This window comes from Varroa destructor, unplaced genomic scaffold, assembly GCF_002443255.2.
Source record: "Varroa destructor unplaced genomic scaffold, Vdes_3.0 BEIS01000004.1, whole genome shotgun sequence".
Classification (NCBI taxonomy): Eukaryota; Metazoa; Arthropoda; class Arachnida; order Mesostigmata; family Varroidae; genus Varroa; species Varroa destructor.
In genome coordinates this window covers 47,283,411-47,298,980 of record NW_019211457.1, presented here as the reverse complement: position 1 = coordinate 47,298,980, position 15,570 = coordinate 47,283,411, and the positions used below count along the sequence as shown (strand labels likewise).

Sequence of the window (15,570 nt, the reverse complement as noted above, 5' to 3'; positions counted from 1 at the left end):
CTTTCCGTCCGAAATGTGTGTACCGAAAAACGTCTAAGAGAAGCTTTCAACTGGCTATTCCCGTATCTATGTTGGTTAATTAATTACATACAGGATGCACGGAAAACTAAAAATATGTCTGAAATTTCATCAACGTAGTCAGCTCATAGCAACAGCCGTTATCCAGCTACACCATCTTGTAAATATCGAACACCAGCCTCATACATGTCGTTGTAAATTTTCATTGAGTATTTTTGCCCCTGCCACAATCCGCTTTGACAATTTAAATGTTTCGACTTTTTTGAAACTGGTGAAACATGTATCTGTTTATTTCACGACAGAACAGAAAAGAAACAAGGATTAGGGTAAACTAATAAAACTAGCGGTCGATAAAAATTATTCCTAGTATTCAGGGGTACGCTTGTGAGGAGCGCGTATTTGATTTGATTTGGAAGGCACCGACTTTAGTCGTGTTTGTGGCGGATTCGACGACGAAAACGGCTTCGCTGCAGCTGCAAATTACAGATTTTGCAGATCAGGCCAGCGTGGCAGCCTTCTAACGCTGTACGTGCTCGCCGATGCTCCGATGAGGACCACAGCCTTTTGTAATTAACGAGGGAGCACAAACTAACGATCCAACCACAGACGACCTATGCAGAATCAACGCGAATACCAGAAAGAAATACATAATAGGTTTTCTGCATAAGCTAAATATTTGTCTGCTATCGTTGATGGCCTATCGATTGTTCAAGTCTGCTTGGCTGAGACGACAAAAGGGGATACGCCTTCTGAGAATGTGTCCATTAAACTTGAAGCATGGCAGAAGTACTTGTCCTTAAAATTCAAACCACTGCCGCGCAAGATGTAACTTATGTGACAAATATGTGAGCTTATTGAACCAGGAACTTTTAGCGACAAATTGTATAACGTGATGTTTCTACGTGGCTGTTATCTGGTGCGCCGAGACCCTGCCTCTTGATTTAAAACACAGTAATTCACATATCGTACTATTTCGATGGCATTATCTTGCCTGGGCGTTCAACTCAAATGTTACAATAATGTGTTCGTTGGGTTTTTTTCGTAAATAAGGACGCCAGACCCATCAGCCATTCTCATATGTTTATTACAGCTTCGTGTGTTGATTGCCAACTAGCCGTAAACTATGAAGCCTGTGATCAGCCTGTGATTGTACTGTAGGAGGCCAGTAGAGAGAAAGAATGAAGGAAATAAATAATTGTACTGGCAGCAACTTGATGCAGGCTCTTTACTCGAATATCCACTGCTGTGATGACCATCTACCTGCACCATAGTCTTCCATGTAGTGTCCTGTGTAGGGGTGCAAGGCCGGTAGAAGGAAGTACATAATGAAAAAATCGAATCTTTTTGTACGAATCTTGCATTTCATTTCCCTAGACTATCGTTCATCTTCGTTCTAGTACATTATCTTTAAAAATAACGAAAATTTCCTTCCTCATTAATTCCGTTACGAAAAGAAATTCATTCTATGTAAGCGCCCCGCGAATAGTCGGGTTGTTTGTTCTCAAAAATTTCTTCATGAAGGAAAATCCAGACTAACGTTGAAAAGTTCAAGTTTTATAATGATATATATATATACACCTATATCATTTCTGACGTTTTACTTCGTTTGCCATATGTGAGATATGGACTCACTGTCTCCGCGGAACTTCTAGCATAGGCAGTTCGATCAATAGCGATTAGTATGAAACTTGGCAAGAATTACCAAGGAGTTATTTTTTACGCTGTACATCTAATACACGGATAAATGAAGTATTACTTACATGAGTTTCATAATCAGCAAGTTATGAAATGCTATCCACGTGATAACTTAGTGGGTAACGTATTTGCCGGCTAATATTAGGGACACGTTGTGCTCTAGGTCCAAGTCCATGCATAGACACACGATTCGTTTCATGCTGGGAACTTGCAGTTGTCTGATGGGGTGGGTCACGATCTTAAACCCGAACTATTGCAATTGCTCAAGAAGATGCAAAAAAAGCCAGGTCATAATTTCCTTTTGTTAGGAATTGTTTAGATATCTAATGAGCCCCAATTGTCATTTAAATGTACCGTTATCAAGAAAGTATTGGTTATTTTTTAACTGGATGGCTTTAAACGAATCAGCCTATACGAATCGTGTCGCGTTGGCGCTTGTGTCATTTGAAATAGATTTGAATACGGTAGATGTACTACCATTGTTGACCTTATTGAAACATAAGACACCTTGAATATGAACGAACTTTTTGGAAAAATTTACTATAGCTTACAATTCTATTAGGACAAAATCCTATGAAAGCCTTGTGCTGTTTATGATCTAGGTGCAGGATGGAAGGAACGGCCCAAAGGTGGCTCTGTCGCTCTCGTTTTAGGAATTTCGATGTGAAGGATATTTCTTGTAGTAATCGAGCAATTATGGGAAAAGTTAATCAAATCATGGCGGACGTTGACAAAGAACAACACGAAAGTGGCCATGATATCGCCAGGAAAGTAGATATGCCCCACCAAACAGTTTTGCTAGCTGGCTGGCTACAGAAAGAGACGCTCGATGTTTGGATGCCACACGAATCATTGCAAAAACATTCATACAACTATAGGGTGCATACAATAATAACGTGCAAACGAAAACGTCAAATTTATGTCCTCCGCACTTTTTGGAAAAGCCCAGATCGGTGTACAAAAGAACGCGTTTGCTGGGTTTAGGTTGCTAACGGCTGATAAAAGGTTTGATTCGGGTCTCTACTGTCTAGAACTGACTACAACAAGCCATTGAAAGTAACTGACCGCAACCAGTGAACGAAACAGACGTCGTTTTCTATTATGACAATGCCAGACTGCATACATCTTTAGTTACCTGAAAAAAAGTTCAGGTTCAGTTCATCCGCTAATTTTATTTCCATAGAAGGGGCAAAAGTTAGTCGTCACAATTGTTCGCCCAGAAACCATAAAAATTCTACAATGATGGGTTTATGGTGTTGCCTGAAACGTGGCAAAAGGTCATGGCTCACATTTAGCTCAATAATATTATTTTGAAATGTGGAAAATATCTGCCTAAATTTTGCCCTTGAAACGGTCAGTACTTTTTTGACAAGCTAACAGTCAATGTCAAGGTCATACTAAGGAAAACCTTTCCATTTCAGCCGAAATAACAATACATATTCTACGTTATAACCAAGCTATGGGGAAGTCTTTTCAACCTCAATTGTTGGGCGTAACAGGGTCTTTCATGTAGTAGCTTCAGAGTAGTAAAGAGCCGATATCATTGGGTGAGCGACGGATATATGGGTCCAGCAATTCAAAATTTCAGCCATTCAATATCTAAAGTACGTAGTTAAAGTTATTCGAAAACCCTTAAGAATTTTCTGCCTCAATTGCGATGTCGTACATTGGGCGTCGAAGAGAACTGACGGTAAACAATACGAAAAGCTTGCTTTTAAAATGAGCTTAAATGAAAGGTGCTTTTACTGGTTTATTGATTTTTTATGGCGCCATAGCTGTTTGTCTGACGCAGACCTATGAACGCTGCGTTTTTATTATTTGATTTTTGGTTTGTTAGTAACAGATCGCTATATTTTTAGGCAATTGCAACTATGATTTTCCTAATGCTATCTCTCTTAATGAAATAAACATCGTTATTGAAATAATCTATGTCTGATTTCTTGTATGAACTGATCGATGTTCATCCGAACGTCTGACCGTTCACTGACTTCCGGAGCTGAACCAAATTTCTTTACAGAAACGCCAACAGTTACTCTATACTATTGGCTATAAATCAAGATGAAACCTTCATCTCGGCATCAACAAAGGGTGTCGGAGCATTTCTTGTTAATTTCTTGGTATCCCAAAGACCTCATTGTCGTCTGTTTCTTAACGGAAATATGCAGTTTGACTGAACGAAACGGTATGGCCCGGGGTAAAGCAGTATCGCCGAAGGCAGTAATTGCCCAGTATTTTACCACGGAGCGTTCAGGGCGAATATGCTGTTTGACCACCCCACATACAAAATAAACTTGAAAGAATGTTATCTGTAATTATATGCTATTATCTTTATCTGGACAACCGCTTTAAATCTATGAAAATATTCCAATTTAATGATAAGTTTTTCTCTTCGAAACGTGCATAACTTTTATAAAGCCAATGTTTATGGATAAAAAATAGTTTTCTTTCTATTTTTTTTAAATAGACGAACTAAGTAAATAAATAAATAAAAAGTGATATAGAAGATAACGTTCTTTTTTCGAACAAAAATCATTTATTAAATCGCTATTAATTAAATTCTAAAAAAATTTTAGCAAATGATTTCTCCGTAGATTTCTTTGGTGTTGGTTAGCTGTGTACGCTACAAGCCATTCTGTATCGAAGACGTTCTAAGGCGCTGTCGGCTGAGGTCGCCATTCGGCAACAAAAACTCTGCATTTTATGTATATACACATATGTATCTATCCTCGTATTCTGTCCGACTTCACTGTGACCAACTTTTGATGTTATTTAGAGACATTTACTATATTGCAATAAAATGGTAATTCTTCTACAGGATGTTTTGATGTAGTCTGGTCATGTGCCCCCCTTCATGTTTCACTTCGTATTACTCTGCAAGTAGGCGTTATATACCGAAAGCGTTAGTGGTGCGCCAGAGTATTGACAGAACTCTTATCGACCGAAGTAGCGTTTCCTTCAGTGATTGAATTTGGCATATAGTCAGTTGTCGACCTCGAAAAAAAACCATCTATGACCATACCTGTGAAGGGTCGCTTGAAAAGTTTAATCTCGACCTCGCTTGGTATTGCTCTCAGCCAACAATGGCCTCTCGTATGTTTAACGCACTGTAAAAAACTTGAAAGCAATATGGTCAGTTCAGGTTGGCCTTGCCAATAGCAGACTATAAAATGGTTGTCCTTATCCTGACAATGTTTATTTTACGCGGGGCCCGTGCCATAGTATCGCATAATTGCTGTCGTCATATCTACATTGTTAAGGCGGTTATTATTGTCTCCTGCTTCTGTTCGAATTAAACAACACAGAAATGGTACGTTTTTCTCAATGACACGCCAGTCTCGTGCAATCATAAAAATCTCGTGGCTCATATCAACTGTGTTCGCTGGGGTTGGACTTTAATTGGGACTGCTAATACGTTAATGAGACAAACACGAAACGTATATGCGCAACAGAGACGCAACCGCTTGACAAGTGCACGCTGGAATCTTTCATCCTGTCTTGGCCATCCATGCAGATCAGGTCCAGCGTGCAGAACCCCAGTATGGGCAACCCACATTGCTCAATGCGGTATAGGACCAAGCTGTTTACGCGTGGACTATTGGTTGCTTTGAGTCTCCCTAGTGGCTGGTGAAACGAGGAGTTTACCACCTGAACTCGAAACTGACTATGACCATCGGGCGGTGAAGGGAAACTCAGAAATTGTACAGATATCACCAACTACACCTTGCATGCGGTCATTTGCCAGTTCGCTTGAAGGACCCCGTCCCCCCTTAGGCCGATGGCACCCCGCTCAGCAAACTCAGCTCAACAAATCAACTTATCGTAACGATTCGAACAGCTAATCATGAAGAGGGTGCGGCCGCACTAGCTTTGATGCGGTCATGCGCTGTTCTCTTCATATTTCGCCAAATCGCCGTCTAGGCTAGTGCGGCTATAGGCTTGATTGCCTAATGATGATGAACTAGCAAAGATTAGATAAGAAATTCCTATCGCAACAGCGGTGATCTCTGTTACATACACGGCGTTCGATCTTGGCGCCCAGTGCTAGACACAGAGGCTTGGGGCCAATTTACAGCCCATATTACCCCATCAAACGTGCTGCATCGATGACCGGACAACTCTGCCATCATGTTCAACTTTATAGTTTCTTAGTTACTCTGGTCGTTTATGCTAAGGTATTGGTAGCAAAGTCAGCGAGTCAGCTTTCCGTGCAGTCAGTGGATGATGCAGGCTGATCTGCCGCGTCAGATGGTGTTTCAGGGACTTGTTGTGCCACGCGACCGCTCCCTTTCGCCGTGTGCCGCCATCGATATAATATGCTTTTGTTAGCAGATCGTTCGTATTCCGGCGATCAGAAGGGCTATACAGGACAGATCGTAACGGCCATATTCAGGCCTGCCAGGTGGAGGAGGCTCTTGCTGACTTACGAGGGTTAGTGTAACACTTCAAATGACCCCAAACACTGGCAGCTCATAGCATTAGTCCCAATATTCCAGCTGAGAATGTTCTAGTTCTCTGATAATGATTGAAGAATTCTGCCGCCATGTCGAATACTGCTCCACTTTGCGCTTTTACACACTCAACTATTCTGACCGTTTCCAATGTACCGCACGCTCATACTTGAGGCGAAATGTATCTCTCGACTCCGCAACATGCTCCTCTTTACCTCTCTGTATCTAGAAGTGGTCACGCACGAAAGACAAAGATTTTTAACGAAAATTTTCGTTTTTGCCGCTTTTAGATGCTCTTCTCTAAACAACGCCAACGGGCATGCAGCTTATGGCTTTTCAAAGCAACGTGGAAACTTCACTATACATTAGGTTACACGCGCAAGCTTACTTACTACGTGAGTACGTACAGAGCCTATATCTGGTGCTATCTAGAGAATATCTTCTTTTCTCTACGTTTCGGGACGCATCAGTGCGCAACGTTTTCTTTCGTCTCGATGGACGTTGGCTGTCGCCAAGGGATGACGTCTGAGCGTGTCCGAAAATCGAGAATTATCGTTATGCTCTGCGAGTTTCAAACCTCGCTCAGGGATTTCAGGACTTGAAGAAGTGATCTAGTTTGCAATCTCCATTGAAAAATGGTCGGCGGCAAAAAACATCAGGGGTTCTGTTGATAGCTTTGGAAACTTTACCGTGCTTCAGTAATTAAAAAATTTTACATATCCCACTAGGAACGGGGAATGACTGTTCGTTGAAATGTTAAACGTTCAAAAATCGCGGTTTGCTTTATCTTCCCGGTACTCCCCGCTAGTTCACTGTCCATACACAGGACAGAAGAAGATTTGTTTCTTCTAAGGCTTCACGTTCGATGAAGTCAATCGAGATTATTTACGCGCGAAAGACGTAAAGGCAAACTGCGCAGCGGTCGAATGATAAATAATGGTATTGAGAAGTGTGTGAGATACGATGCCCAAATGCCAACGATAACCTAGGGGTGCGCTAGAGAACGTTTGGTGCGTATTCCGAATAAATATAACCAACTGGAGTAATCGATTGACCAAAACGCCTATAGCAATAACCGGCTGTATCGTTTTTAAGCTAGGAAACATCGTTTAGCGATACGAAAAGCGACTCTTTAAGCGGAACTTATTATTATGAAGCTTATTAAACTACAGAACAAATGTAATATAGAGCTAATCTGTGGCACAGCAAGCCATTTACGAACCGACAACGAAAACTATAATAAGTTAATTTCGAAAATGATAGTGAGTTTGCTAAAAACTATGACGGTTAAGGGAGCAATTACTGTTATGAAGCATCATAGTCAAAGAAGGGTATAAAATATCTCATGGTCTCGATATATATAAACTCGCTTACATATAGTGATGAGAGATATTATTATAACCGTAGTTTGCCGGCCACACAGTTTTATTTGTAACTTTGAAATATTATAGAATTGACTGAAACTGATTTATAAAATAATATATATTTAAACGTAGGTCTCCAACTAAGCAACGTTGAAAAGGACTTTAGCGCAGCCAATGTTTACGTGCGTCGCCATACCTTTCATACAATAACGATTTTCAACATAAAAGTTTCGGTTTTATTTTTTTAATGTTACGCCTCTCGGTTTTTTTTTTAAATCTACACATACTTCAGTCACTAATGCCTATTAATTTATGATTGTGGCGAGCTCTATCGTTATAGGGGGTCATCATATATTCTCCATCCAGAGGGTTTTCCAAGCAATCTACCGAGATGTCCTTTAGACATAACAAGCTGCCCGCACTCGTCATGCGTACGCGTTGACGTTGGTCTTAACCAAAATCTTCTCGTAATATGTCCTATACTCGGCGACCAACAATTGCGGTGCAGATCTAGTTTATACGGCTGGGCTTACATGTCATGCATCGAAAGACCTCAGATTGACGCCGAACACTTCACATTTATAGCTCCTTAGCTGAAGGCGTGTAGATAGGTATGTGTCATTCATCCGCGTGTTAATTTTAGGAACTCTTAAGTTTGAACGCGGACCTGAACGCATGGCTCGTTTCGTACTGGAAGCCCGCCCTCTTATGACACCCGAAATGCTTTACCGGACGCAAAACTCGAAGAAAAATAGAAATCGATGTTATTCAAATGCCTTAAATGGAGCTGCTAACTTTGACTGATTTGAGCCTATATAGAGTGCGACATTTGTTAGAAAGGTATCAAAACTTTTCAATTGACTGATCTAATGAACGTACGTGTTTGAAATTTTGTCATCTGCTGAACCATACCATACGTGGCATATAGCAGAATCAATAGGAAAGGCCTTCATCAAAATAGGAAATTTTCGTTGTCCTTGTCATGTGTGTAGGGTCACAGATAAACGACATAAAGACCAAGGACAATATCAACTAGGAAAAAGAAGGAATAACAGCGGCAGTAGGAACACCCTATCCCCTAACAGAAATTACCATAGAATATTTTGAAGTAACTCAGTAGTGAGTCAGTCTTTTGACTGCCAAATGAAACCTAATGTAGTTCATTTTAGAGAAATTCGAACATGCGGATTGCGCGGATCGTGATTTCAAGCCTTGGCCCCTGTCTTTTTGGCAGGTATCTCAATTTTAACAAGATGGCTTTAATTGTAAAACGCCCTTCATCGTGTCCCTCTTCAGTCGCGTATCCAGCGACGCCTGAAAATCTAACATTACACGAAAATTTGCTGGGAATCGCAATATATGGGGTTCCCATGGGGTACATTTCCCACCTCCACAGCCCCTCTACATACCTTGGACACAGAGTAAGCTATAAACACCGCTTGCTTTTGTGTATCTCATGTTCCATAGTATTCAATTGTTTGCGACGTTCGATGTTAGTCGATAACCATCTCACGCTACAGGTGTTATACTACCAGCAAATCCTTCTAAGTCACTGTTACTGTCTTTCTACCAAGGCAATGGCGCAGATTTCAAGAGAAAATTGCTACTGTTACAGGCCGTAAACTTTACTCGGTGGCTTGCTCTAGCTTCGTTTTATCACGTTCAATACTTCCCTAGTGCCGTATAAGCTCTCCTCTTATGTTTACTCTGTTTCTCTGCCGTCTTTCGGTGTGAAAACCATAATTTAACAAGGGAAAAGTAAGCAAATCTAATAAAGTTCGTATTCTCGGCAGGTGGTATTGGGTTGACGTCAGCTTCGTATTACCTCGTTCCTGATGAAGTGAGAAAAACTGCGTGAATATGGGAAATCATATTCAACTGGAAGTCAAAGCCATGAAAGTCAGCCATGGCGACAGGAGTGTCTGACAGGAATGCTGGTGGACCCTAGCTAACTCCTCGCTGTTTCTGAAGCTTTCCGAGCATCGTCGTCAGTGACTGTCGATTCTCCCTGCCCGCTGTTGATACCACTTGAGGCAAGACGAGCATAGTAAAGCGACGAATTGATGTCAGACGTACACATAATAGATTTTCATGGAAAACGTGAACTATAACGATGGTTCGTCAAAAAAAAGGGCATAAGTTGAAAGTCTATTGCAGCCAGTACCGTCGCCCCCACATCCTTTCATTAATATCAGAATATTGTCCCGATATGCGAACACGTTGCTCGCGATTGGGATCTGAAAAAATCGGATGGAATCTCATCCGAGAGACAGTTCCCGGCGAAACGAAGAAGCTTGGATTTTTTGAAAAGTTAATTAAATACTTCCATCTCGCCATGCCTCTTTGTGACATTACAGTTGTTACGGCCAGTAGCAGGCCTGTTACGAAGGAACCGCAAAGGTCGACTAATGCTTTTGTGACGTGGAAGGCTATTGAGTGTATTCAAATATGTGTCAATGATGTTACGTCAAGGCATGACAAAACTGCACGGAGCCGCATTCCCCACTTATCATTCCGAATAACGCTTACTTGGATATCGTTCCTACTTCCGAGGAAAGCCTCAATGGTGGAGGAGTTACAATTGACGCTCGAAATCGTCTCATTTGTATGAAGGCTTTGAGGTCGATTAGGGATGCATAGTCAAGATCATATAAATTACCGTACCGTAAAAGAATATATTTGGCCATCGACAATTAGGACTACTTATTATAGCAGAGCTAAAATTTCATATAGGCCTAAGCATATTTCAATGTTCGATACTCGCTAAGCCGGGTACTTTTACGACAACTAAAATTGAGTGTCGTGTACAGTTAGCTAGTGTGTTACCGAACTAACGGCCGACAGAATATAGTTGACCTCAAACCTAGAGGGTATCTCTCATAAATGTTAATAATATCTAAGGCTAAACTCACCACCTGGCAACAACTAACAAAATAAGTGAACTTTTTCAAAGTAGGACAATACGTGACGTAAGAGGATCCTAAAAGTTCTCCGGTAGTGATAGACTGCATCCTGCTAATAACTCAAAGGTCAACATGTATTTTCCTTAGTAATTAAGGTGAAAAAAGTTGACGTGCAAAAAGCTGGGCATTAGAACAAACTGAAACGGTCCTACGAAGCCTCTTACCAAACAATAAGCATACTGAAAGTAACAATATCTTTTTCAACATATGCTATATAATAGTAATAGTATTAATAAAATGATATTGCCGTAATGTCGTGAGACACGAGGCCTAGACTAAATAATGTACGAATACATTATTCTAATACAGCCCAACCTATCACCTGTTTTGAATACATACGAACTAAACGTACACCTTGTGGAAACTCGGCCGAATACCTCTATACACACCGAAATCTTAATGCGGGCACCAAATTGAACAGGGCTAACTTTTGCAGGCCTGTTTGGCTAAATCTTTCAAATTTTATGTCCCATACCACCGTTATAGGTAATTCATTATATGGCTGCTCCCAGCGCGAAACGAAGTCTGTCCATAAGCAGACTCGAACTCAGACCTTATCTTCCTCAGGTTTAACAACCGAATACACTACCCGTTCTGCCATCATCGCGAGAAGTTTACGAAGTTGGCTGGCCCAAGTATTCCAATTGTCAGTCATTAAAGACCACATTGTAAATAAGACTGTAACGCGGATATCATGGCCGCTTGCATCTTCCTTGCGCTATAGAACATTTTGGCAACAGCCACGTCAAAAATGTTTTAGCTTGAACTTTGACCAAACGCTTTCCTCTCACATAAATTTGCCCATTTGTGTTCAGTGCGGTATAGCAGTCGAAAGCGCTTGACCGTTCTGCCCTGGTTGAAAGAAACAAAAGTCTTAATCGAAATAAAATTTGAGCAATTAACGTTCCAGATGAAAAAAAAGGAAGTGAATTTTTAGCGCCTGCCTTACTGCAAGGATCAAGTTCCGTCCGACGCACTTCGACGTATACTTAGCATTGGTTTGTGAAGCTTCAGGACGACCGTTTAGCGTTGCAGCTGTTCGAGTTTGACTAAAATCCTGCTACCAATAGCTCGCGAACTAACTGAAAATGCACGCCATTAGAGATTAAACATTTATCGTTCAAATCAACAGAATATTGCATTCTGCATAAAAATCCTTAAAACTAGCTTTAAAAGTTCTATAATAATAATAACAGAATAAATTACATAGAAGGGAACGAAGTAGCGCTAACACACACAGAGTCATATACATGAAAGATTCATATTAGCAGAACGTGAGATCCTCTAGAATGGGCAAGAAACCTGTGTAGGGCCTATGAGACTGTTTGTTTAGCACCATGTGCCCTATCTCGTTAGCTCTCGTTGGTTCCCACGTAATGTTCGCCTGCTTCTGGACTGTCACGGTGGTGGGGTGGGCAGTGAGAGACTAACCGGACGGCATGCTTTCAGAGCTTTCGAACAAGAGCGCCTTTTAGGGGGTTCGCTCTTTTCAAACCCTTCATTTATCTTCAATCCAATGTTAGTAGCCACATGAAACTACCACAATAAAAATGTTTGTCCTGTACTTCTACTGCATTCAAATTCCTTGCAAATTCTATGTTATCTTCTGTTATCTGTGTTGTGGTTGTGCTCCACGTTATGAGACGTTTCTGCGGGGCTCGTGTTTTCGATTCCCTGATGCTGTGAATAGCATAGTTTCTTTTGCAGTAATATCACACAGCAAAAGCGAAACCGTTGCAGCTGTCGAACACAATGATTTAAACCCGAGTTTCCTAACTAACTCAATGAGAAATTTTTGATCGTATGACTTAGTTATTCCAGCCAGGGGCAATGAGGTCGTCTGCTAACAGCTAACCTGCTTATGCGTACGTAGTTCGCCGATATTGTCCAACGCTGAGTGAAAGCAAGGGCCGCGAAACAAAGTGGAACTTTTAGGAGAATTTTCAGAATCGGATCCTGCCTGCTGATAATTAGAACTGTGACGAAAGCTCAATTGTTGCATGATATTTAGCCGTGTAATGTATGGGGGCGCGCTTCACCGAAAGCCTGCAGTACGAGGCGCGGCTACGGAAGAGTTGGCCGAATTTGACCAACTGATCTACGGGAACAAGTCCATACGCCAGAACGGATAATGCTCCGGATCTTCTTCGATGCTATCGAATTATTGCACAACGTGAACTCCTCAGAGGTGTGCCTCTAATTCACTGTATGACACAAAAGGTTATGGAAAGTAGTCTATCTTTACACCGTCTATACCGGCCGCCTTTGTGGTCATGGTCAAGATCCAGAGGCAGGCAAATGCTATTTGTTGTAGTCTAGACACGTAACAGAACTACCCAACATTGTCAACAAGAGCCATTATCGAAATGAAGGGTTCAACATAGGGGCAGAAACAACGCAATGTAGTATTATAACAGATACCATTCTCGATCGCTCTCAGATAACAAATGCCGACAGCTCATCCAGATTTTTCCCAGTTTATTTGTTACAATGTGGTTTTTTTTTAACATGCAGTTTTCCTTCGTTATTATTAAATATTGTTGAATTTCTTGCACATTATTAGGAAGTACACTGCACGCATATGTTATTCACTGTGTATATATATGTCAAATATGAAAACAATTATTCGATTATGTTCAAAGTACTGGGAACCATCGGTATATCTAAATAGTCCGAACTAAACCCGCATCTAATGCATCGTTCCAGAGGCCTTTATAATACACTTTTTGGTACCTGTCAGTCCAGCTGGCAGCGGGATTTCTACCTCGGCCAGCATGGATCCATGGTGCTCTCCCAACTATTATTGTGCCCCCAAGTTGTATTGTCGAACTTCAATATACAAGACAACAATCAACAATGGGATAAAAACTTTACAAGGTCTACTCTTAGAACTATAAAATGAATAGCTCGTAAATAACTAAAGTAACGCTTAACTTCAATGGTAAGCAACGGCACTCGCAACCGTATTGCGATAGATTCGATTATGGGAGTCCATATAGCTCAGGTCTGGCTACATTGGCTAAACTCGTTGGATACAAATAGTTACAAGCCACAGGAAAATTTCAGTTATTACAGATAGTCACAGATAGGCAGTGAAAAGCACATCCGGTGTAGTAAGGAGCAGGTCGATCATGCGGAAACAGATTTTACAGACAGTTAAGTTACGCCTGTTTAATGATAACAATAAACGGTACTGGTCCTTTACGGAATCAATAGATACCGCTTGTGATTTTTTTAATTTACATAGCTAGTGATTTTCACGTTCCTCAAGCGTTCCCCCAATGCCAATGGTTGTAATTTGTCAAATAATTTCAATGCTGCGCGAATCTACTACCTTATTGAATCGGAATACAGGGACGTAATACGTATGCCATACAGAGAGGCAGGTATGTTTTTTAAAGCACACACAACAATTCTACACGGGGTCAGCATACATCAGAGTCGTTCGCATAGCTTCGGGACACCATATTAACTCTGATATCAAAGGAAATTCAATGATTTAATCTAAGCATGCGCGTCCACGACTTGAAGTCAATGTATGTTCTAATAACTTTACTATCATAATTGTTCAACTTAAACCAAACAAAGTTTATTTGGGATTAGCTTTCAGATGATTTCAGGGAGCCTCGTACGATACAATCTTCTTTCACTCTGGTTTTATTTTATATCACTTTGCAATACAATCTATAACACTATGTAGAAACATTCTAGTTTGGAACTTGACACTGTTAGCAAATTTGCACCGTAATAATGGTTCCTTAATGCTTTTCCCATTCCACCGCCGCACGCTGAATGCTTCATTTTCCTGCTGCATTATTTTGTGCTGGGGTCGATGATTGCGTCGGCCTTTGTACTCTCTTCTGTCCTTTCCTCAACTATGAAAACTTCCTATAGTATCACACGGGATCGTCGTTTTTGGTCCTACCCTGCACTGTTCTCTGAGTCGGCGCTATGGAAACGTCGTTTTTCCCGCAGCGACAGTTCGTCGACGTGCCGCCGCCATTGTTTAACTCCGCCATAAACCGGAGTATTATACTGGTTCTATATCTGGAAGCGACCGCGTATGAAACTGGTGTCATACACAGCTCTACGTGGCCTCAGGATAGGGAGAATCCGCTGATGTATCTCGGGGTATTCCATGTACTCGTTATTACCGCTTTCTCACTTTTGTAGTAACGCGCCTGATTTGACTAGACAGACATACCTCGTTCATTTTCGTCTGCCAATAGCTTGCAAGCGATAAGTCCGCTCATGCGACGTTGCCGATGATTAGCTAAAACCGCGGTTACGACGTCGGCCTCACCTAGTGCTGCATGTGGGGCTGAAAGGAACATTCCAAGAGATGAAGAGGTTGAGAGCGGTAACGCCGTCAAGATCGCTACTCTTATTCACAGTGTTGGAGCTTCTGATGACTTGGCTTTCTGCCTGTATTACGTAGGCAGTCGCTGCCGGACAGCGAACGAAGACCCAACTGGCCTTCAAGGAATGTTCGACGCTGCATGTTAAGGATGCAGCTCTGAGAGAACTCCGGATCGTGACAGCGCAGATTTCACTATAATATAAAAGGTCGTTAATAATTTAACCCTTGAAGGAGCGCAAATCATGGCGCTCCACGAAAACATGGTTCCTAAAAAAGCAGAGGTCTTTCGTAGGGAAGGGACTAATTGGAACTATGAGAGCCACCAATCGTTCGACCAGCTCTCCTGACAAAGATGGACTTTCAACGTAGAACTTGTCAACTGTGACAGTATAGAAAATAGTTTTGACTCCGGCTGAGAGCATCTGCAGATGAACAAAGGCCATAAGACGATTTATCCAGAAGGTTTGTTGAGGGAACTATTTTCTCTTAACTTAAGGAGATTTCGTTTAATTGGCGAAAAGCATTTTGTCTAATGTTCGAAAACCGAAATTCGAAATGTTCGAAACCAAAGATCGGAGGCCAAAGCCAATATGGACGGCTTTCGATATTTAAACGAACAATCTCCGCATGCACTACTTTTCAGCAACTATGTCTACTCTTACACTTAGTCCCTTTTCAAACGGGTGCTCTCTCATATCCCGTACTATCGGAAACAGTTTACT

At 41.3% G+C, this 15,570-nt stretch overlaps 1 long non-coding RNA gene across 1 annotated transcript in view; it reads left to right on the top strand.

Moving 5' to 3' along the window:
* The window catches only part of LOC111250309 (uncharacterized), a 48,340-nt gene extending 37,860 nt beyond the window's left edge, over positions 1-10,480 (top strand). Inside the window, exon 4 of the long non-coding RNA XR_015326864.1 lies at positions 9,319-10,480. This is a non-coding gene — a long non-coding RNA (uncharacterized LOC111250309). The remainder of the gene's footprint in view (positions 1-9,318) is intronic.
* Positions 10,481-15,570: the final 5,090 nt, after the last annotated feature.